The sequence below is a fragment of the Ictidomys tridecemlineatus genome, chromosome 2 (genome assembly GCF_052094955.1).
Source record: "Ictidomys tridecemlineatus isolate mIctTri1 chromosome 2, mIctTri1.hap1, whole genome shotgun sequence".
NCBI lineage: Eukaryota > Metazoa > Chordata > Mammalia > Rodentia > Sciuridae > Ictidomys > Ictidomys tridecemlineatus.
Genome location: NC_135478.1, coordinates 194368420 through 194388106, shown reverse-complemented (window position 1 = coordinate 194388106; position 19687 = coordinate 194368420). Strand labels below are relative to the sequence as shown.

Sequence of the window (19687 nt, the reverse complement as noted above, 5' to 3'; positions counted from 1 at the left end):
CTGGAATTTCTGAAGAGCAGATTGATAAGCACAAGATATTCAGATGGTTCCTTATACAAATGAATCTGTTAGAGGTATTTTCTCTGATAACTTTGTTCTTGTTGGTCATATATTATTTACTGTACATTGCAAGGAGACCATTGCTTGTAACATAAAAAACACTGATATTACAAAACAAGTTAAATAAAGAGAAACAAGAAATGCTAAGATTTTGCACATTTGTCTCAAGATAATCTTAACTAGGTTATAAATGGTATTTATAAACTCAAAATTCAACCGCACATGAAAAAGTCTATTATACCTCATAAATGCATAGGAAAAAAGGAGTTACTATTATATCTTTTTTTAAAATTTATATGACTTAAATCTATCCATATTCAGAATATAGTATTTGTGAAGTGCTGGTGATTTTCTAAATATTTCTTGTTACTCACTTATAAACAAAAGGCAGCAAAATACAAAAATATAGACCTTATTTTAGAACAAAATGTTAGAATTCTAAAATAGATCTGAAGGGGTTGGGGTTGTGGCTCAGTGGTAGTGCGCTTGCCTGGCATGCATAAGGCACTGGGTTCAATTCTCAGCACCACATGCAAATACATAAAATAAAGGTCCATCAACAACTTTAAAATATTAAAAAAATAAAATAGATCTTAAAATCAGTATATATTTTATTTTGATATAAGCAATTAAATTTCAATCTACATGTAATCCTCAAATTAAATCTGAGATAAAATTTTTATATAATTTTTACATTTATATTTATAAATCAGATCAAATAAAGTATTTGTATTAGTTGTTAAACAGGTGAAAAGTTAAAATTACTTTGTATGTGTTTATTACTAAAGATGGAATTAAATATATATACACTAATAGTCTTTCCTAATATTAAGTATTTTGCTTATAGTTTTTTCTTTTTACTTTTTATTACATACCACATACAAAAATTGTAAGATTTATTTTCAAATTTCTCTGAAGACTTTACAGAATTATCTCTGTCCCGATAAAGGACTTTAAAAATTGTTAGAAATTACTCGAGAACAGATATTATAAATCATTGGGTTAAAGAGTAGAATGTTTCTGCAAATCCATCAATGTTCTTCTTTGGCAAACTTTTGCAAACTACATATGCTTCTTCTCTGTCAATTCAAACTTAAAAGATCAACCATTTACATTCCAGGTCATCTATGCCCAGTAATTCTGTAACATTCCTCACATTAGACAATGGTTTTTCCTCATCCAATAATATCCTCTTGAATTCATTTTGGAGACATGTAATTTTGTCTACCTTGGCACAACTAATGGCACTATTGTCATTTATTTAATTGGTGCAGAGTTTGGTATGTTTATGGTTGTTTGGTATCCTCTGAACAGAAGGAAAATCTTTCAGAAAAGAAGTATTTTTTCAGACATCATCTGATTTTCTGACTTATCCACAGATAACAAATATTCATAAGCAAGGGTCTGCAATTTTGCAGTGAACCCAAGTAGGACTTAATCATATTTTGTCGCATCTACTCAAACTAGTATCTTCGTGGCTTTAATTACATTCAGTCATATAAATTTTTCTATTATGTATATAAATGAAAAACTGTATTTTGTTTTGTTTCAAACTTTGCCAAGGATTCTTTATTATATCAAACACGTCAGAAAATCACATCACTAAGTGCCTTTTGCCATTAGATTCATCAAAGCTGCATGCCTTCCTTAGTCTAAATTAACAGCTCACACATTCACAGTACAACTCTTTACAGATGTACAACTAACCACTTCATTAGATCTTCTTATATAATTATGACCCAGCACTTACTCTATACTCCTTTAATTCCTCTGCAGAGTACTGAGGACAGTACTATGTGCATAAGTAGATTATATTATCCTGTAATTTCATTTTGCTTTAACAAAATAAATATTATAGACCATATATAATAGGATAGATTATTGGGAGTAATCAGGGTTCAAAATAATTACCTTCAATACACCATCCTGAGTCCATCTGGGAATAGTCCCATAAATAGGCCACAGGTTGGCCTGGCATACCCAATACACTTCAAGATTAAGGACTTCAATAAACCTAGATCTTTTAGACAAGGAATTGCAAAAGAAATGCTTGGAAGGCCAGGCAGTTGATATGAATGAGTGAAGTCAGTCAGCTGTGAAATAGTAAGGAGTTGAGAGGGTTATGGAAAATTTAATGAAATACATATATTCTATGAAAAGAAGGCAAGAACAACTTGGTTGCAGCCAACATTGCCTTGGAAGAATGAGAATCCAGTATTCCATCATTTATTTCTCAAGTAATACAGAACATCCAGAAAAAAAAAATGGGTAAATTTTCTTAATTTTAATATACTGTGCATGACAAACAGATGCAAAATTTGTTGTAGACTACCCCATAGCAGTGCCACCTTGCAACCTCTATTGCTATGACCTGTACAACACTAAACAGTTCTCTGTGCACAGACTGTGAGCCAGCTGAGAAAATAAAAATCAAAATAAATATTAAGAAATAAGACAAAAGACATGAAAACAGTTGAACAGCAGGTTTGATGGGGACCAGTGATGGTAGGAACTGGATCTAGCCACAAAATGGAGCCCAAATTTCTTATTTATATGGATAGGAACACCAATGGGATTCAGAAAATGAAGAACTTCCTGAGGCATACAGAAAGAAGATAGCAAAAACAAGTTGGTTGGGGCTTAGAAGGTTACACCCACCTCCTCTACTTCTGAGCTGCTGCATTTGAACTAGGGCCTTCTGAGCCACAGAACATAAGACCTCCAATCACAATTTCACCAAGAGTTCTAAGAAGACTTCTCAGAAGAGCAATGCTCCTACCTTGAGATGGCTCAAACAAACCCATAATTCATTCATGGCCCCCAACAGTCTATGATTTTAATAGAAGAAATACTATCTCGACATGAAAACTTAAGAATAAAATTTACCCCTCAAAATTTCTTTTCCATTAGTATGAAAATAAAAGATTAATGCTGTCTTATCAGTTATAATGGTTTACACATTATTTGACCTATACCATTGGCAAAACCATGGCAAACAAGGTATTTTGCAAGTTTTAATGCACTGTGATCTTAAAACTCTTTTTCAATTCAATTTGTGTCCATTAATTTTACCACTTGTCACTATAGTTTTGAGAATCAGTTGACTCACATAGAGCCTATACACAATACACTATCTCAAGAAGCCTTTTGTCTTATCATTCAAAATAAAAGGTTGTATATGATTTGCTTTTTATAATTTGAATGGGTGCACTTTATACATTTGAAATATCATTAAAATAGAAACTAACTTACAAAACTGTACAGGAGACTTAATATAAGAGAAGAGGATATATGTTTTCAACTCCTTTGTTCATTTTTTCCACTTTCTTTTTAGAAATTGTTTCTGTCAATTTTAATTTTCACTGAGTTGTGTGGAAACAGGATGCAAGGAGACAGTTGCCTCCAACTGCAAATAGCAATCAAAGAGTAGTAAATGTTTTCAGCAGTTGCAAGTTTCCTTGAATCTGTCTGGAAAAGTATGTGGCCAAATAAAATATGCCTTTCTGGAAAAGCAGCAAGAGATATCATGATGTTTTAAATTTAGGAAGTGAAAACTAACTCAGAAAAGACCCCAAAATTATAGCATAGAGGAGGTACAAAGAAATTGTCATAAATAAGAAGAATCTAAGACTCAAAGATGTGAGGAAAGAGCACAAAGATTTGAGGATTTATAAAATTGATTGAGCTTTTATAAAAAGAAGAAAGTAGTACAATATAGGTCAGATATCAGCATTTTAATGGCTTTCTTTGTAATGGCACACATTAACAGGGACATTGCAACTATTTCTCCTCGACTCCTATATCTTTGGCAGTTATCAACATATCATTAATCATTTCAAAGTTTCTGGTTTTGCTTTTGATGTCATTCCTATACTGCAATTAAAAACAAGAAAGCAAAACAATGACATTATCACAGCACCAGAGTCTTAAAAATGTAATTTCTTGAAAAGCAAATGTAGAAATTTTATGGAATAAGGTGAAAAGACCCTGCTTGAATAAAATAATAAGGTTATGTTCCCTGAATCTAATGAAACATACTTTAAAAAAAAAAAAAAGAAGTCAAAAACACTCTGTCAACTTCCTTTAACTTCCTCAAACCTTAACACATCTTGGCTTCAAATGTGTTAAAGAAACTCAGTGGTACTTAAATACATATTCTCTCTAGTGAGATTGTAAGAGTTTAAAAATGGATTTTGGAATCTTATGCCATAGACCATTCATAGCAGATCCAAAGGTTTCTACATTCAAGTGGCAGAACAAATCTAAGAAAATTTGGTTTAGTGCTCAGATGAAACTATCCTAACTTCAAGGCCAGGGATGCCTCCTGGTGGGGATGAATATATAATGATCACAAATGAAAAAAAAATTTTTTTCTCTCAGAAATATATTCAACAACCACAGTCAAATTGATTTTAGACTTTTGATGTCCCCAAGGATGAGACTGTATTTTTAGATGAAACATAATATCTCTCTTCTGAAAAAATATTGGACTAGATAAAATACTTCAGGGTACATTAGTGGGAAAATTAGTAAAAATGATATTTCTGTTATACAACTGAAAATGAGTACTTAATGCTGTTTTGATGGCCTGTGACAAATATCTTCCGTTGAAATTTGCAAAATAATGCCTGGAGTTGAAAAGCCCCAGCAACAGGAAGAAGCTCTGGATTGCTATATTCATGGGTGGGATGATTCTGTTTAAACAAAAGTGTTTTCAACAGAATGAGACTATTTTGATCATTGAATATATTTTACAAATAAGTCCCAAAATAAAAAGAAGAAAAAATGATTAAAATGGGATGATTGTAGATAAATAGTTTTTGCAAGAGGCCTGAGTATAGGATAATAAGCTGTCTTTTCAGCCATACTGAAAGCCACTCTTCTTTATGGTGTTTGGAAAATTATGTATGTGAGTACATATAAATTAAAAGATAGAAATTAATTTATTTATGGTTATAATTTTACTTGAACTTGCTGTTAAATTCAACATACATAAAATTTAGGTCCAACATGTATATACTTTTAAAAATATTATTTGTGTTTATACTTTAAAAACTAAGAAAATATTTAAAAAATAATGTATTCCAAAATACTGGTATGAAAGAGAAATTAATTTAAAAAACTTTTATTTAAAACATTGCATGAATGTTTAAACAATTGGAAATATTTGGAAAGGCAGCTTTGCACTCATTCATATCAATAAATTATGTCTCAAATAGTACAAGTGAGGCATGCATAATGTATACTCTTTAAGAATCTTTTTTCCCATTGTTGAAAATAAATATAACATTCACATAGCAATATATATATTTATTTCCTGAAAATAAATTACATTTTATTACACATAATACTTCTAGAAGACTTAAACCTTGGTTTCAAATGAAACCTCAAACATTAGTAGAAAAAATCATAAAGCCAAATGTTTTCTTAGTTGCAAATCAAATTAAAATATTTTCCCTTGGATTTATCATGAATTATGCAATATCAGTAGAACAAAGGAAGCTGAGAGAGCTTTAAAAATAAAAAATTTTAAAAAAGCTTTAGACATTTGAGAAAACATTTGAGATACTCAATAAACTCCAAATATGGCCAAGTTCATCCAGCCTTAAAAGTAATTAAGAGATAGTTTTAATCCTTTTTATTTGAATTAATATCCTCTTGAGCGTGCGCTATAGTTTTCCTTTCCCAGAAAAATATAAAAAGTCCTCCTGACTCTAAATGAAACATATATTATTAAGTTTTTTGCTTCTTTATTTCCCTCTCATCATCGGCTTTGGATTCCAATAACAGGGGCATCTGGTTGTTGGTCCAGCAAGCATTACACTACTGTCAGTCCACTCGGTCTAGCAGAACATTGATTTTTAAACAGGGAGCCTTGAAGAGAATAATTCAATATTCTATTAGACAATGAATACTGGCAGTCGAATTGGTGGGAGGGAGTCCTTCACTCCACTTTAATGTATATTCATGGAGAAAAAAAACTTTTTTTTTTTTGTTCCTGTTAGATAGAATGTTCCTGTGGATGTATTTAAGAGGTAAAGAGGTAAATAACCAGGGAAATCCTCTATTTATGGGAAAAGGTGAGAATAGGTAGGAAAAAAGAAATCAAAGGAGTAGAAAGGCTATAAGGAAATGCATGGTAATATGACATTAGAGTTTTATTGTTGTAGTTGTTTTTCATTTAAAAACTCTTGGGAGATCCAAGGTAGTAGATTAGAAGCACTTAGCTTCTCCATGAGATAGAATCAAAAACATAAGGAATGCAGATGCTTGTTGAGTAAGTGACCATGGGGTACTGCTGGGATCCAATAGTGCAGAGACAGAAGAACCTAAACCCAAATATCTGGGATAGTGGCAAAACAGGACAGAAGACAAAAGAAGAATACCCCAGCTGGGACTGCATAGCAGCATAGCATAGGGAGACAGGATACCCTGGGCCAGAGTGGGGGGCTGTGTCAGTATGAGGGAAAGCCCCATCCCAGTGAGCTCCACCTTTACAGGATTTGACACCCTGCAGACAAAGTGTGAACAGATAAAGAGACCTTAGGGAGCTGATTCTGGGGAAGTTCTCTGCACTTTCCAGTGTATTCTGCTGGTGCTATAACCAGGAGACCTTATGAGAAGGGTCCTGTTTGTTAGGTCACTTTGAGATGGGCTCAGGAACAAAGCACCAAGCAACCCATGTGCACAAAAGAACTACCAATCAGGCCCGGACAGAACCACCTGTCAATCAACAGGGTCTCCTAACCAATCCTGAATCTCAGCAAGCTCCCCTGACCAACCCCACTAGGGCAAGGAACTTTAAAAACCTCTCTTTTCCTGTCTCAAGCCCTCCCTTCCTGCCCTAAGCCCAATAAAAGTTCTAGTCTGGCTGAGCCCCCATGAGCTTCTTCCTGAACAGCCCTGATAGTCTGGAGGGTCTGGCCCAGAGAGAAATCTCAATAAATCCTCCTTCAGCAGCCTTTTTGATCTGCCTCCTTTTGGTTATCACTGCCTGACCTTACGCTGTTGTCAGAGCTTATAATTTGGGGAGTCAAAGGCCCTTGCTTTTTCCTGTCTCTGGAACCAATGAATTGGCTCAGTGGGTAACCCCCTTGAATATTGGTTTGCCTTGGGGAAGGTCTCTGATACAGACTCTCGGAGAATTCGGTGTTGGAAATCTAGACTGAATATAGCAGGGAGTGGAAGTGGCTTCAGGAACGCAGCCCAGAGGAGGGAAAAGTCATGTGTAATTTCACTGGGAGCCAAGTCTGGGAACAACAGAATCATTGATGGAGGATTCCGTGGGTCCTTCTTCCTACCTCCCCAAGTGTTTATTTGTCTTTCCACAGCCTCTTTCCACACCTGGGGGCATCTGGGAATAAGCCACAATGATGGCAAGAGCCCCAATGTTCTGAGTGCATGGTCTAAAATGCTCCAGGGGAATCTTTAGAGAGTTCTGTATTCTGCTTTCTGACAATCTGCAAGTCTCTGTTAGTTCCACCTTTGAAATGCACAGAAAAAGGCTCAGGAGAGAAAGTTTTCAAGGCAAAGCTAGCGTGCTAGCTCTGTTATATGCTACAGGGCTGGCATTTTCCCTGTCCTCAGAGTACATAGCCCCAGAAGCTCCAGAGAGAATCGTTGGGGAGTTCTGCATTACTTGCTAGCTGGCTGACAAGATGCAGAGCCTGTGTTAGCTCTGCCCTTAGTGCTCATCCTGGAAAGTTCTGGAGGAAATATTTACTTGAGGAACCCCAATTGATCCATCAAGCAAAGCAACTGTAAGGTTCCAACTAGCTTCAGCTACAAATCACTCTCCTTAATTATCAGGTGAGCACCACCACCAAGGAAAGAATAGGTAAGAATAGTGATTGAGTAACATCCAGACAGGGCTCTGACCATGGGATGCAGACCAAGATTTGGAGAAAATCTTTGATCAATTGTAGGTTGTATGCTTCACTCTCACCCCTTCATTCAAGTACCTCCGCAGGGAGGAAATTTTTGTTTTCTATTAGTAGTTTGTTGTTGCTGATTTTTATTCATTACACTCCTCTTTTCTCTTTATTCTCCTTTTTTCCTTTGCTTTACTTTGCACCTACTTTCATGTTTTATTCCTCTTTCCTCCTCTCTTCAATTTTGATTATTTCTTATCTTTTCCCTTGTTTCTAAATTTAATTTTCATTATGGTTTTGAGCTTTTGTTCTGTATTGCTTTTGCCCATCTTCTTTGTAGTAGTGATTGTTGCTGTTAATATTTTTATTATATTTCTGTATGTTTTTCTTCATAGTCCTGGGGGTTGAGTCTGGGAATTTACACATATAGGGTGGGTGTTCTGCCCTGAATACAACCACAGCTCAGTTAAGAAAAATTGCACCTACGTTTGTCCATGAATTAATTTCTAGAAAACCTTGGTGGATGTTTCACAACAAAGAAAAGGGGTGAAAAGCCCCCAGCCAATGATTTAGGGGGTGAGTAACACCCAGACTATCTTGCCATACTCAAGTCAGTGTGGCTAAGGGTGATCTGACAGTCTGCTCCCAAGCATAATCCCTGCAAAACACCAAGAGAAATTACACAACTACTGTGGACACTGAGTCTATGAAGATCTTCAGCATTGTTTGCTTCCATACCCTATCAGATCACACATTGATGACAAGGCTGGAGTTCAGTGTCACAGAGGTAGAGCTGTGACTCCAGTCCTGGCATCTTCCCATGAAACACCAGAATCTGCCCCAGTATCTAAATAGATGATATAAGCTTGAGGCCTTTCACTGTGATTGAAAGAATCAGTACCAGAAATGAAGCTCATCTCAAAGCATGAGTACTAAATTCCCAAATCAGGCAAGCTGGTTCCTAGAACAGATGTTCTTACCCTATCCATAGGTTTTTTTTTTTTTTTCTCAATAGAATCATAAAAGAATACAAGTAGCTATTTCCTAGAATTGTCATATTATTTAAAAACCTTCATATTATTTTGACTCAGACTTGGGAAATGCAAAACAAAAATAACCAGTAAAAATTCATCAAGAAATGAAGTAGTATAAGACTTATACAAGGAAAGGCAGAATTTTAATTCTCAAATATGTAAGCTATTATCTCAATGTAAATGGTAAGCAAGGGTAAGATAAAAAAGGAATAAGCTAAGGCTATGCTATAAGATAGATATAAACCTTGAAATTTAAAAAGCCAAAATATTTAATCACCAAAATATAAATTATGTATGCAACATTTCCCAATCTTTTTGTGTTTACTTTTTGAAAAATTGGTGAGTAGAGGGTAGAGAAAGGTATAGAAGAAGTTATTTTTAATTTTTTTTATAATTATGCTGGCTTAATATATATTTTTAACAAATTCACCCTCTCTGTATTGGTAATTCTTCCATTTTTGTTTAAAAAGTGTGAAAACGTGTTAAGTTTAATCAGAACATGGTTCTCTGATATGCTCCTGTTTTCTTGTGGGGATAAGTCTACCAAAGTACAAGTCATTTCAATATGTGTATAACTTGTTACACCTTTAGATTATGTTCAAATAGGTAAATATTTGCACATAATCAGGCACCAAGAAATTCATAGTTCATCACCTGGTGTTTGTGTTAATAAGTTCAAGACATAAATGAAGGTATTTCTAATATATAACATGAAAACTAGATTGCAGACTGGAAAATAGAGCAGCATTTATGACTTTATACTTATGTTTCTTGAATAAAGTTATACTATTGTATTATAAACCTTGAAGTCATTCCTAGATTCACCAAGGTATATTAATATTCTCATGCAATACATATTGTTTACCATCTGCTAAAACCTACACAGATCATCAATATACTTGTAGCAGTTAGAGCAAGGATTTGAGTCAATTCAGCTTATCTGTAATAGACAATGTGACAATCTTATATTTTTTATGGACTTTGCCAAAATTATTCAATTAAATCTCAGTTTCTTTTCTATGAAAATGGGGAAATAATAGTACCTACACTAGGCCAGTATTCAGGTGGCTACTACATGTTCAGCACTGTAAACTGTTAAGGGTCAATATCTTTTGCGGATAATTAGTACTTCTGTGCACATTGCCAAGTATTTTTTTAATAATAAACTAATCTTGATAGTCTTGATAAATATTTATGGCCAACACCTATAATTTCTGCAATAGTATGAACATAGCAATTTTCTTACTATTTTATTTAAGAAACAATCAGTAAAAGTTATTTATGTACTTTCTTTAAACCTTTCATTTCTGAATATTCCTAGTGTCCTTTATATTGGAAAGTTAAAAAAAATAGCATATGAGAATTTCTTACTCACTTAGTATGTTCCTTTAAGGAAACTGAATGGTTTATTTCTATTTTTGTTTATTTTATTTTGTTTTATTGCTGGATCACTATAAAAAAGCAATGTTCTTTGTAGGAATTCTAACTCAGACCTTGGCTTAAAATATTACATATTGGTTCTTACTCTAATAAAATCTGCAGAATTATAAATGAAACTTCCCTCTCTAAAGGAAAATTAAATAAAAGTCATCAAAGAATGATGTTAAATGATTATCATATAATTGAAGGCTTTTTCATTATAGAGAATAAATTAAATTAAATTGTAATATTTTGTTTAAAACCAATGGTTTAAAATTTACTAAATTTTAAACAATTCAAAACCTACTATCAAGAAAAAGATCAATATATAATCAGTCAATGATTATTTATCTACAGAAATTCCTAGAATCTAGTATTAGATCATATAGGGAGTTTTCCTGTACAAGAGAAGGATGTGACCAGACAGATATATAAGATCTCCATACAAGAGAATTCTGACAGTGCAGGTGTTGATTGGCATGGTAAAACTGAAGAGGTGATATCAGTAAACGAAAATAGCAGGGATGCCTTAGGCTATACAAACTTTAACCCATGATTACAGATGTGCATCAATACATAGATATCACTTCAAATCTCTCTTTGCAATTTAATATGTTCTTCTCATTTTAGATATCTTAGAATTCGCTAACAGGCTACTTCCAAATGCTGCTCTCCAACAGATGCAGGTTCTTATCACAAAGTGAACTCATTTGCACCTGCTTAAGGCTCTGCAAGAAGTACAGTAGCTGTGTCAATCGTGCTTTTGCTTATCAAATTTACATTTCAAAGTGGGTAAATTGTTTTGAAAGTGTATCCCACAGTGGAGTTTTTTTGCAGTCTCCACTTTGTGTTTAGAATGTCTGATATATACATAAAATAAAGAAAGAAAGAAAAAGACAGAGATAGAACTACTTATTCTTGACATTTGGTCATGTACAAAGGAAGAACAGAATTGCTTCAAAATAGGGCAAATTTACAAGTAGTTCTCTCTACATAACATATCACCATTAATATTTAGAATGAAATTGAATTGAATGTTAGAGATTGAAGGAATTTTAGACAGCACTTATTGTATTGTCCTTGTTTCATAAATGAAAAGGCAGAAATTCAGAGAGCTTATTAGTGAAACAGTATGATTTTGGATTCAGATTCAGCTTTAATTGATCCCTGACTTTGTCACTTAAGTTGTGGAATGGTAAGTATAAGTTTTTTTTTTCATCTGTTCTTTTAACAGATTCAATAAAGCAACATAAATAATTAGTTGAATAAACTAAGGAAAGAATTCCAATGGGGAAGACCTGAAATCCATCATTTCTGGCTGGACTGCTGACTTATACAGTACCTGATGGCAGTTTCACCGAAACCTCCTGCAAAGTAGGAAATAGCTCAATTATATGATTTCTAAATTGCTCCTCTGGGTTTTACTCAAATTGCTGTTGGGTATAGTCATTCTAGTTGTATGTTTGGATCAGATTCTTAAGACAGTGTTATGAGTGATACAGATGCTAGTTTTTAGAGAAATTTTATTTTTTAAAAAAAGAGAGAATATCTATTTAGTGCTAGTATGAACTTCTTAAGAAGGTCATCTAAAAATCTTCATTTCCTCTATTATGATCTATTATGTTAGAAAACCGCATCATCTTGAGTTTAATAAAACATTTGTCAGTTTTAAGGCATATCTATTAGGACAAGATAAAAGAGCTACCTGATTTAATACCTAAATCCCCAAAGTGACAACTAATAGGTTGATCTCCATGTGAAGACAGGTTTCTAGAGACACTGATCAAAGACATGAAAAATGTTATGGGATGATACAAACACACATACACACACACACACACACACACACACACACAAACTGTTTTAAGAGATAATAACGAGAGGAATAGTTAATTTAATATATGGAAAATGACAAGTCCTAAGACAGTGAAATGACAACCTCCCACCAAAACTGTCTGACCCAGAGGAAGATGGAGGAAGAAGGCAATCATTAATTCTCTCCCAGTAAATCTTTCCCAGTAACATTGGGCCCCGAGGGAAAAGGAGGAAACTTTTCATCCCCAGTATCTCCACCAAAATCCCTAACCAACCACAACAGGTCCTGAAGGGAGGAGGCAAATACTGAAATACTGGCCCCTGGACTTTTACCCATTCCTATTGCCAATAAGTCCTGGAAGGAGAGAAACAAATAGTGAAGCTCTGGGTAACAATGGGTCCCAGAGGAAGAAGATAACCAGTGAGTTCTGTGCTTTTTCTAATGACAAGGAGTTCCAGGCTTTTTGCAACGTTTTCCCTGACTGCCCAGACCTACAGATTCTGCCTCAGTCTCCAATGATTAATTCACTCTCTTTGTAAACTATAAAACTCAGAGCCCCTCTGTAACATGTTTCTACTCAGAAAAATGAGCCCTCCCCACTTCCCTACCAATGCCTGATGGATTGACTGCACAGCAGAATAAGGGGAAGCTTGCTGATCTGTTTGAAGTCTGCTTCCGTCCTGGTTATTTATGTTTTCATAATGGTGCTGAAACCATGGTGGTTACCTTTGCTTATAGTTAATGCATATGAATTAACTCTAACATTCTATAACATCTAAAGAAGGATAAAATATGGAAACATAGTTTTAATGAAAATAAAGTTAATTTCAGGTGCAGGTAAAACACTAGTTTTGTAAATATCCTTCCTTTTAGAAGTAGTTTAGCACTAGTTTATGTGTAACAGGTAGTAATTTTAGTTGGCTACAGGTCTAAGTAAGTTTACCAAATGACACTTTGATTAAAGATAAATGTAGGCCTCTAGATTTTGCTCTGATCTTATTTGGAATACAAAATTTATTTCTCAATGGCACATTTCGAGAGGAGACATCGAATGAGAAGGTATCTAGACCATAAAGCATATAAATCCAGAAATGGTTGAAGATGCTGCTAAGTTCTCAATTTTGTGTCCTCCAGAGTTTTTGAGTTGAAATCCTGATCCCCACACAGATTGATGGTGTTGAGAGATGTGGTGTTTGGAAAATGATAGGTCATGAGTGCAGAGTCTTCATGAACAGAATAGGTGCTTTATAAAAGAGTCTCAGGAAAGACCCTTCACTCCTGCATGTGAGGGCACAGCAAGAAGACTAGGCTCTGAACCAGGAGATACCTCATAAGGATGTGATTGTTCTGGCCTCTTGATCACAGACTTCTAGGCCCCAAAACTGTAGGAAATAAATTTCTATTGTCTATAAGCTACCCAGTCTATGGTAATATTTTAGAGCAACCCAAACAGACTCAGACTTGTGTTTTGTATTATTAAAAAAAAAAAGTCAAACTACAAAAATAATTTATTAAAGGGTTTTGGGGGAGACAAACAAAATCTGTTCCCTTTTGTGATAATAAAATAAGCTCAATGGACAGAATTCAGTGTTCCACTCCATCTTACCATATTAAAAACAGCCATTAAAGTGACCCAACATTATACAAGATCCACTCCCAAAACAGCAACCAAAAAATCACAAGGTGTGAAAAAAGGAATGCGTGTTAGTCATTGTGAGCCTTCTGGAGGCCAGATCTATTAGAGAAGAACATCAGCTCTGTGTCCAATTATAACATTTATGCTTTCATTCCAGGGTAAGACTCCAGAGAGATAGGAACATGCACATTGTTTTTTCTCTCCAGGCTAAATAGGATGTTGTATTCAACACTATCGCACATTAAATCTTTAACAAAATCTATTATATTTATATTTCTTTTCTGTTCCATAAGATTTATGCAATTTTTTAAATATGTAGAGTTCTTAATTGATGCATTCCACCAATAAATTTACAGATTTCATAACTGCCAAGATAAAACTGCTTTACTTCAGAAAACAAATCCACATCTATCCAACTTAATTTAAAAAAATTAAGACTCTAAACCAATAACTTTACTCTGTAATACATTTATAAATCATGATCTGTTTTCTTTTTTTTTCCAGGAAAACAGTTGACACATTTGTAGAGATTTTTAGTTGTCTAAAATACATTTTCGTACGTTAACTATGAAAATTCTATGCAGTTAATACCAATGTAACCTTACTTATGTATATTTTTTGTGGGAAAAAGGTAATAAAAAATTTCACAAAGCACTTGTTCCAAAGACAATGTGTTTCTAGTCCAATAGAAACACATAGAGTTAACTAGGAAGCCCCATCTCTCCTCAGTAACGATCCCTCCTAACCTGTCCAGTCTTTACATTCCGCCCCCCTTAACCTATCTCTAATTATGTTGCAATTTTGTATTCTCATAGGTTATATTAATCTGTGGGTTCTAGACTTGTAAAAGACTCTGCCTGGCCTTACCTACTTATTCTAATAGTGAATTGACACAAATAGAAAATTCAAATCAATATTAAAGAAGCAATTTAAACAAATATTTGAACAGAGACCAAATAATCTGTATAAATTCAATTAATGCTCTCCTTCACAGAGGCAAGAAAAGGCTATTGGATTAATAGGAAATGAGTATCTAGAAACATAACATGCTTTATCCAATTACGTATAAATCTCTTTTAAAACAATACTAGCAGTGTTGATTCTATCCTGTTATGGAGTGAGTGTTTGTGTAACTCCTCAAATTCATGTTGGATCCTCAGCCCAATATGATAGTATTTGAAGGTAGGGTCTTCAGGAGGAGATTAGATTTAGATGAGGTCACCAGGGTGCAGCCCCTTGATGGCATTAGTGTGTTTACAGGAAAAGACACTGGAGTTCTCTCTCAGTGGGGTCACACTGAGCAAGGGCCATGTGAGCACCCAAGAAGGTGGCTATTGGGACACTAGGAAGACTAAATGTGCAGGTTCCTCTACCTTAGACTTCCCAGCTGAGAACTATGGAAAATAAATGTCAACTTCTTAAGCGGTGATAAATATTCATTTATTGGCTGAAGTAGTCAGTCTTCTGAAATTTTTTATTTGTTTGCAAAGCCAGCTTTATCAAAATAATCTTATTGAGTTCGTTTAGAATAATCAATATCTGATTATCCTCAATATCTGATCAGGCTCCTCATTCTCCACTATTCCCAGAGTGAAATTGAATCTTCCTAGCCTTTTTTTCAGTAACCATCTTGTTCAGTGTGCTAAGCCTAAATACCCTTTTCCCCTGATGTTCCCTCTCAGCAATTTTCTGCTCACTGACCCCCACATTGCTCCTTACTATGAATTCCCACTTGCCCAAGCCATATTCAGAGTTAATTGTTCCTCTACTGCAAATCCTCACTGTAGTGGTCTCTGTACCCATTGCCATGGTCCTGAATAAAGCCTGTGTGGCCACGCTTTAATGGACATCATTGAATAAATTTTCTTTAATATTCATTGGTCTATGCTATTTTGGTTTAGTATTCTGAGCTAAGGAACTATTAAAGACAAATTTTAATTTAAGAAAGAACAATTAATAGTTTGACTAAAACATGAAGCATGGAGCAGATATTATTGCAATGCATTAGGATTAATTTCAAGTTCATTTTGATAAAATAAAGGGATAGTTTATAATCTTATTAGAGTTTTAGACACCCCCATGAGGATCTCAGAACATAATTATTTTGAAAATTGCCTATACTTGAATACAGACAAAAACTGAACATAGTTTGGTTACTGTCAAATTGACCACACTATATGTCTCTGGAGTTACAAATCTAAATCTAATTAAACCTACTTAAAAGAGAAATGCACAAGGAAAAGTAATTTAAATCATTGTAAAAATCCACTGGAAAATATGTTTTACAGAAACTTGAGCAAACTAAAGTCTACTTAATTAATATAGGAAAAAATTACTAATATTTCCCCAAATAATATTACTGCTGCATAGTTTTATTCTGCCACATACACTGGGTGAAAGAGCAGTGCTGGTAAAGAATGTATCACATCATGCATTGATATTCATATCGTTCTTGGCATCCCTCCACAATTTGGTTCATGCTAGTAGTGTTAAGAGCTTTCATGAGAAAAGGCCTAGACAAAGAATGTTTCCCTAAAGAAATAATCATGAATGTTGAAGGGTGCCAAGAAGCATAATCTGACCCTTCCTCTACTCTTTTCTCCTTTTACTTTCCCAGGGACAATCCTATTTTCATCCATTTTAGGGAAATACATATATTTTGGGGGAAAGATGGGAATTACTAGTTTATTATACAAGGAGTGATAATCTCTAACCACTAAACTCTTGAGAATCAAATAACCTAGGAGAGAGCAAACTGATTAATAAAGCCAAAATGGATGGCCTTCTTGATATCCAGTCCCCTTTTTCCCATAGATGGTAAACATCTGGCTCAGAGAGTTTTAATTTTTCAAGGTCCAAGGCTGAACCTATGACAGGTCAGGAAAATTTCAGCCCTAAAAGTAGTGAAATAGATTGATACGCTGTTTTCAGTTCATTAACAGAGCTTAGGTTAACTGATAATTTAACCTCATAAAAGTGACATCTAGGCTTATAGACTAAGCAACTGAGCTAGCTAGTCACAGGTTTTATAAGGTTGAGAATTTTCAAAATTTGGTAGTAGTATTCAAGTTTCTCTTAGGACATTTTATATCTAATACACAATTTCCTGGTAGCCACTATCTGTTTATGCACTTGCAAATTAAGCATTAAAAATTTGGCACACACACACACACACACACACACACACACACATATAATTGGAATTCATAAAGAGCAAAGCACAGATATTGGAATGTTTTTCTGAAAAGAGATAAGCAAGCAATATGCTACATTAATTTTTAAGTCTCTGCATATTAATTTCCTCAAACAGTTGCATCTCTCATGCTTGCCTTAGTTTTGAACAAATTTTGATAAAGAATCTTTATTTAATAATACTTAATCATGCAATATTAAACACATTCAGTTTTAAATTTTCCTGGTAATAGACTAATACCCACTTTAAAAGATTTTTTTTTCTGAAGCCTCAAAGACCTAGATTCCTGAACACTTATTAAAAAAATGATAACCCAGAGGGAAATCTTCTAAATATTGCTGAATCAAGTTACTTTCTCAATTTGAAACTCTATTGATCCATTCTGGGATGCTTTCATATAACTTCAATGGTCTAAGCAGAAATAATTGTCACCAAATCATATTCTTGGTCACACAGAACTGCTTAAAACTGAAAAATGGGGCTTATTTCAGCTCATTTAAGAAAGACAATTGCCTTTTAACTAATAGAGAGAAGTAGCTACTTACATGTGACTATAATGTTTATTTTAATTTGTATAAATTATACAAACTCTTTAGGGCTGCTTATTATCCATTTAGTTCTCTATATTCTTTACCTTGCCTTTCCTATAGCCCACATCCAGACCTATCAAAGTGCTAGTCATTCATTAAAAATGTTATGTAGCTCTGCTTCCTGGTGGTCATATCCTGAGCTGCTTTCCTCCTCAATCCCCTTCCACCATGATGTTTTGCCTCATTTGGGGCCCAGAGCAGTGGAGGTGGTTGAGATCTCTGAAACTGTGAGCACCAAATAAAGTATACAATTTTTCTCTTGGCTGCCTTGGAATATGCTGTTTTTCCTGAAACAGCTACCATCCTCTCTAAATTCTTCTATTGAAATCGTTCTTTAGGACCAAAACCAAGGATTACCTTCTCATGGACTATTATCTAACACTTCCTGAAGTTGTAAAAGTCTTCAAGTTATTTTTTGCATTACTCTACTGGTACTTACTGAGATATGGTTAAGATCACAGATGTGACTGTGTCTTTTAGTAGCTGTAACATGCTTCCACCAAAAGACTGCATCTGGTTTAGCTAACATTGATTACCAGAGGCCTGCAATGCAGGTTGCAGAATGAAGTAAAAGGGGAATAAACAAATGAATACGTAGTGAGGTGAACTTAGGTGACTTAGTACATTGCCATCTCAGTTAGCAGAACTCTAAAAATACATACACAGCAGCCTAAAAAGAAAACTCTTAAGAAAGTAATTAAGTCATCAATTCAATTAGCTTCTATTATTACCCTTATACACAAAGCAATTGTTTCAATTATTTTGAAGATCCAGTCAGCCTAATCGCTGATTTGGTCACTACACATTCTAGCTCCTGCTCTGCGATCAAAACAGGCAGGGGGAGGTGAAGTTGCCTCTTGAAAACCAATATTCCTACTGGATAAGGTACAGATTAATAAGACCAATAAAAAAAAATCTTTAGACAGTTGAATCAAGAATTCCCTATTTTTTGGAGGTAAGACATAGTATGAGGAGTACAGGTTTTGAAGTGAGATGGATCTACCTTCAGTTTCTTTACCCTTTAAATGTATGAACTTGATATTTTTTACCATTTAAATGTAAGAACTTGAGAGCTTACTTAGCCTAGTGTTCATTTTTACTTTTAGAAGGATTTTAGTATCTATATTATGCATCAGGGTAGAGGAATGTACTAAGATGGATGAAATAACGTGTGAAAAATGGCCATTTCCTTGCCCGACCTACAGAAATTAATAAACAGGCCCCAGTCACTGAGCTGCCATCCTGTCAAAGACTCAGCAGCTTCCCCTGGACTCCTCTTCCTTCCCTAGGACATCTATCCAGCTCCCCATCTGCTCTGCACTCTTTTTCCCGCAGAGCCTTCTGCAGGATATTTCCACCTAGGAAAAGGAATGGTCCCATGTCCCTATCTAGAACCTGTACTCTTTTGACTCCTTTGCTGATGCAAGTACTGGTGACAGCCTGCTTCCTAATGGCACTGGGATTATACCCACATGAGAATTCTATAAAGAAACGGCAGGAATACCCTGACTTCTGTCCCGGGGATAGCTTATGGTTACAGTAAAAAGAAACTAGTAAAGGTATTTAAGAAGAAATTTGCCTGCAATAGTACTGCAAATGGGCATTCAAAATATGGAGAAGTAATTCAGCTATAGGGTGACCAGTGTAAGAACATATGCCAGTTACTGGTAGAGACTGGACTGGCTAAGGCCCATAAGCTGATGGTTCATGGGTTTCAAGTGCTTGTGTCTCACTCAAGCTTAAGTGAGGATTTCCTTGCAATGAATAGAATTGCCCTTCTGTTCCTTGTCACAGTTTCAAAAACCTCATAGCTTGTATAATATAACCATTTGAGGTCTGCTTTTAACTTGAACTAGTAATTCCTTAGGCAGTAAACCAAAAAGAGCCAAAAAATTAATAGTAGTTTGTTCCTCTTCTTGCCACTAGTAAATAGTAGTTTGCTCACTTTTTCCTTTACTAACAATTCTCACTTATTTTTGTCCTGCTTTGCAAAACCTTTGAAAGTTGGCATCTATTTGGTGGAGAGTTCAGATGCCACCAGCCCTATCTTAAACTCCAATTATGCAAC

The 19687-nt window shown here is 34.7% G+C and overlaps 1 pseudogene; it reads left to right on the top strand.

Moving 5' to 3' along the window:
• The first annotated feature begins 3048 nt into the window (after positions 1-3048).
• LOC120891563 (eukaryotic translation initiation factor 1 pseudogene) lies at positions 3049-19430 on the top strand (annotated as a pseudogene).
• Positions 19431-19687: the final 257 nt, after the last annotated feature.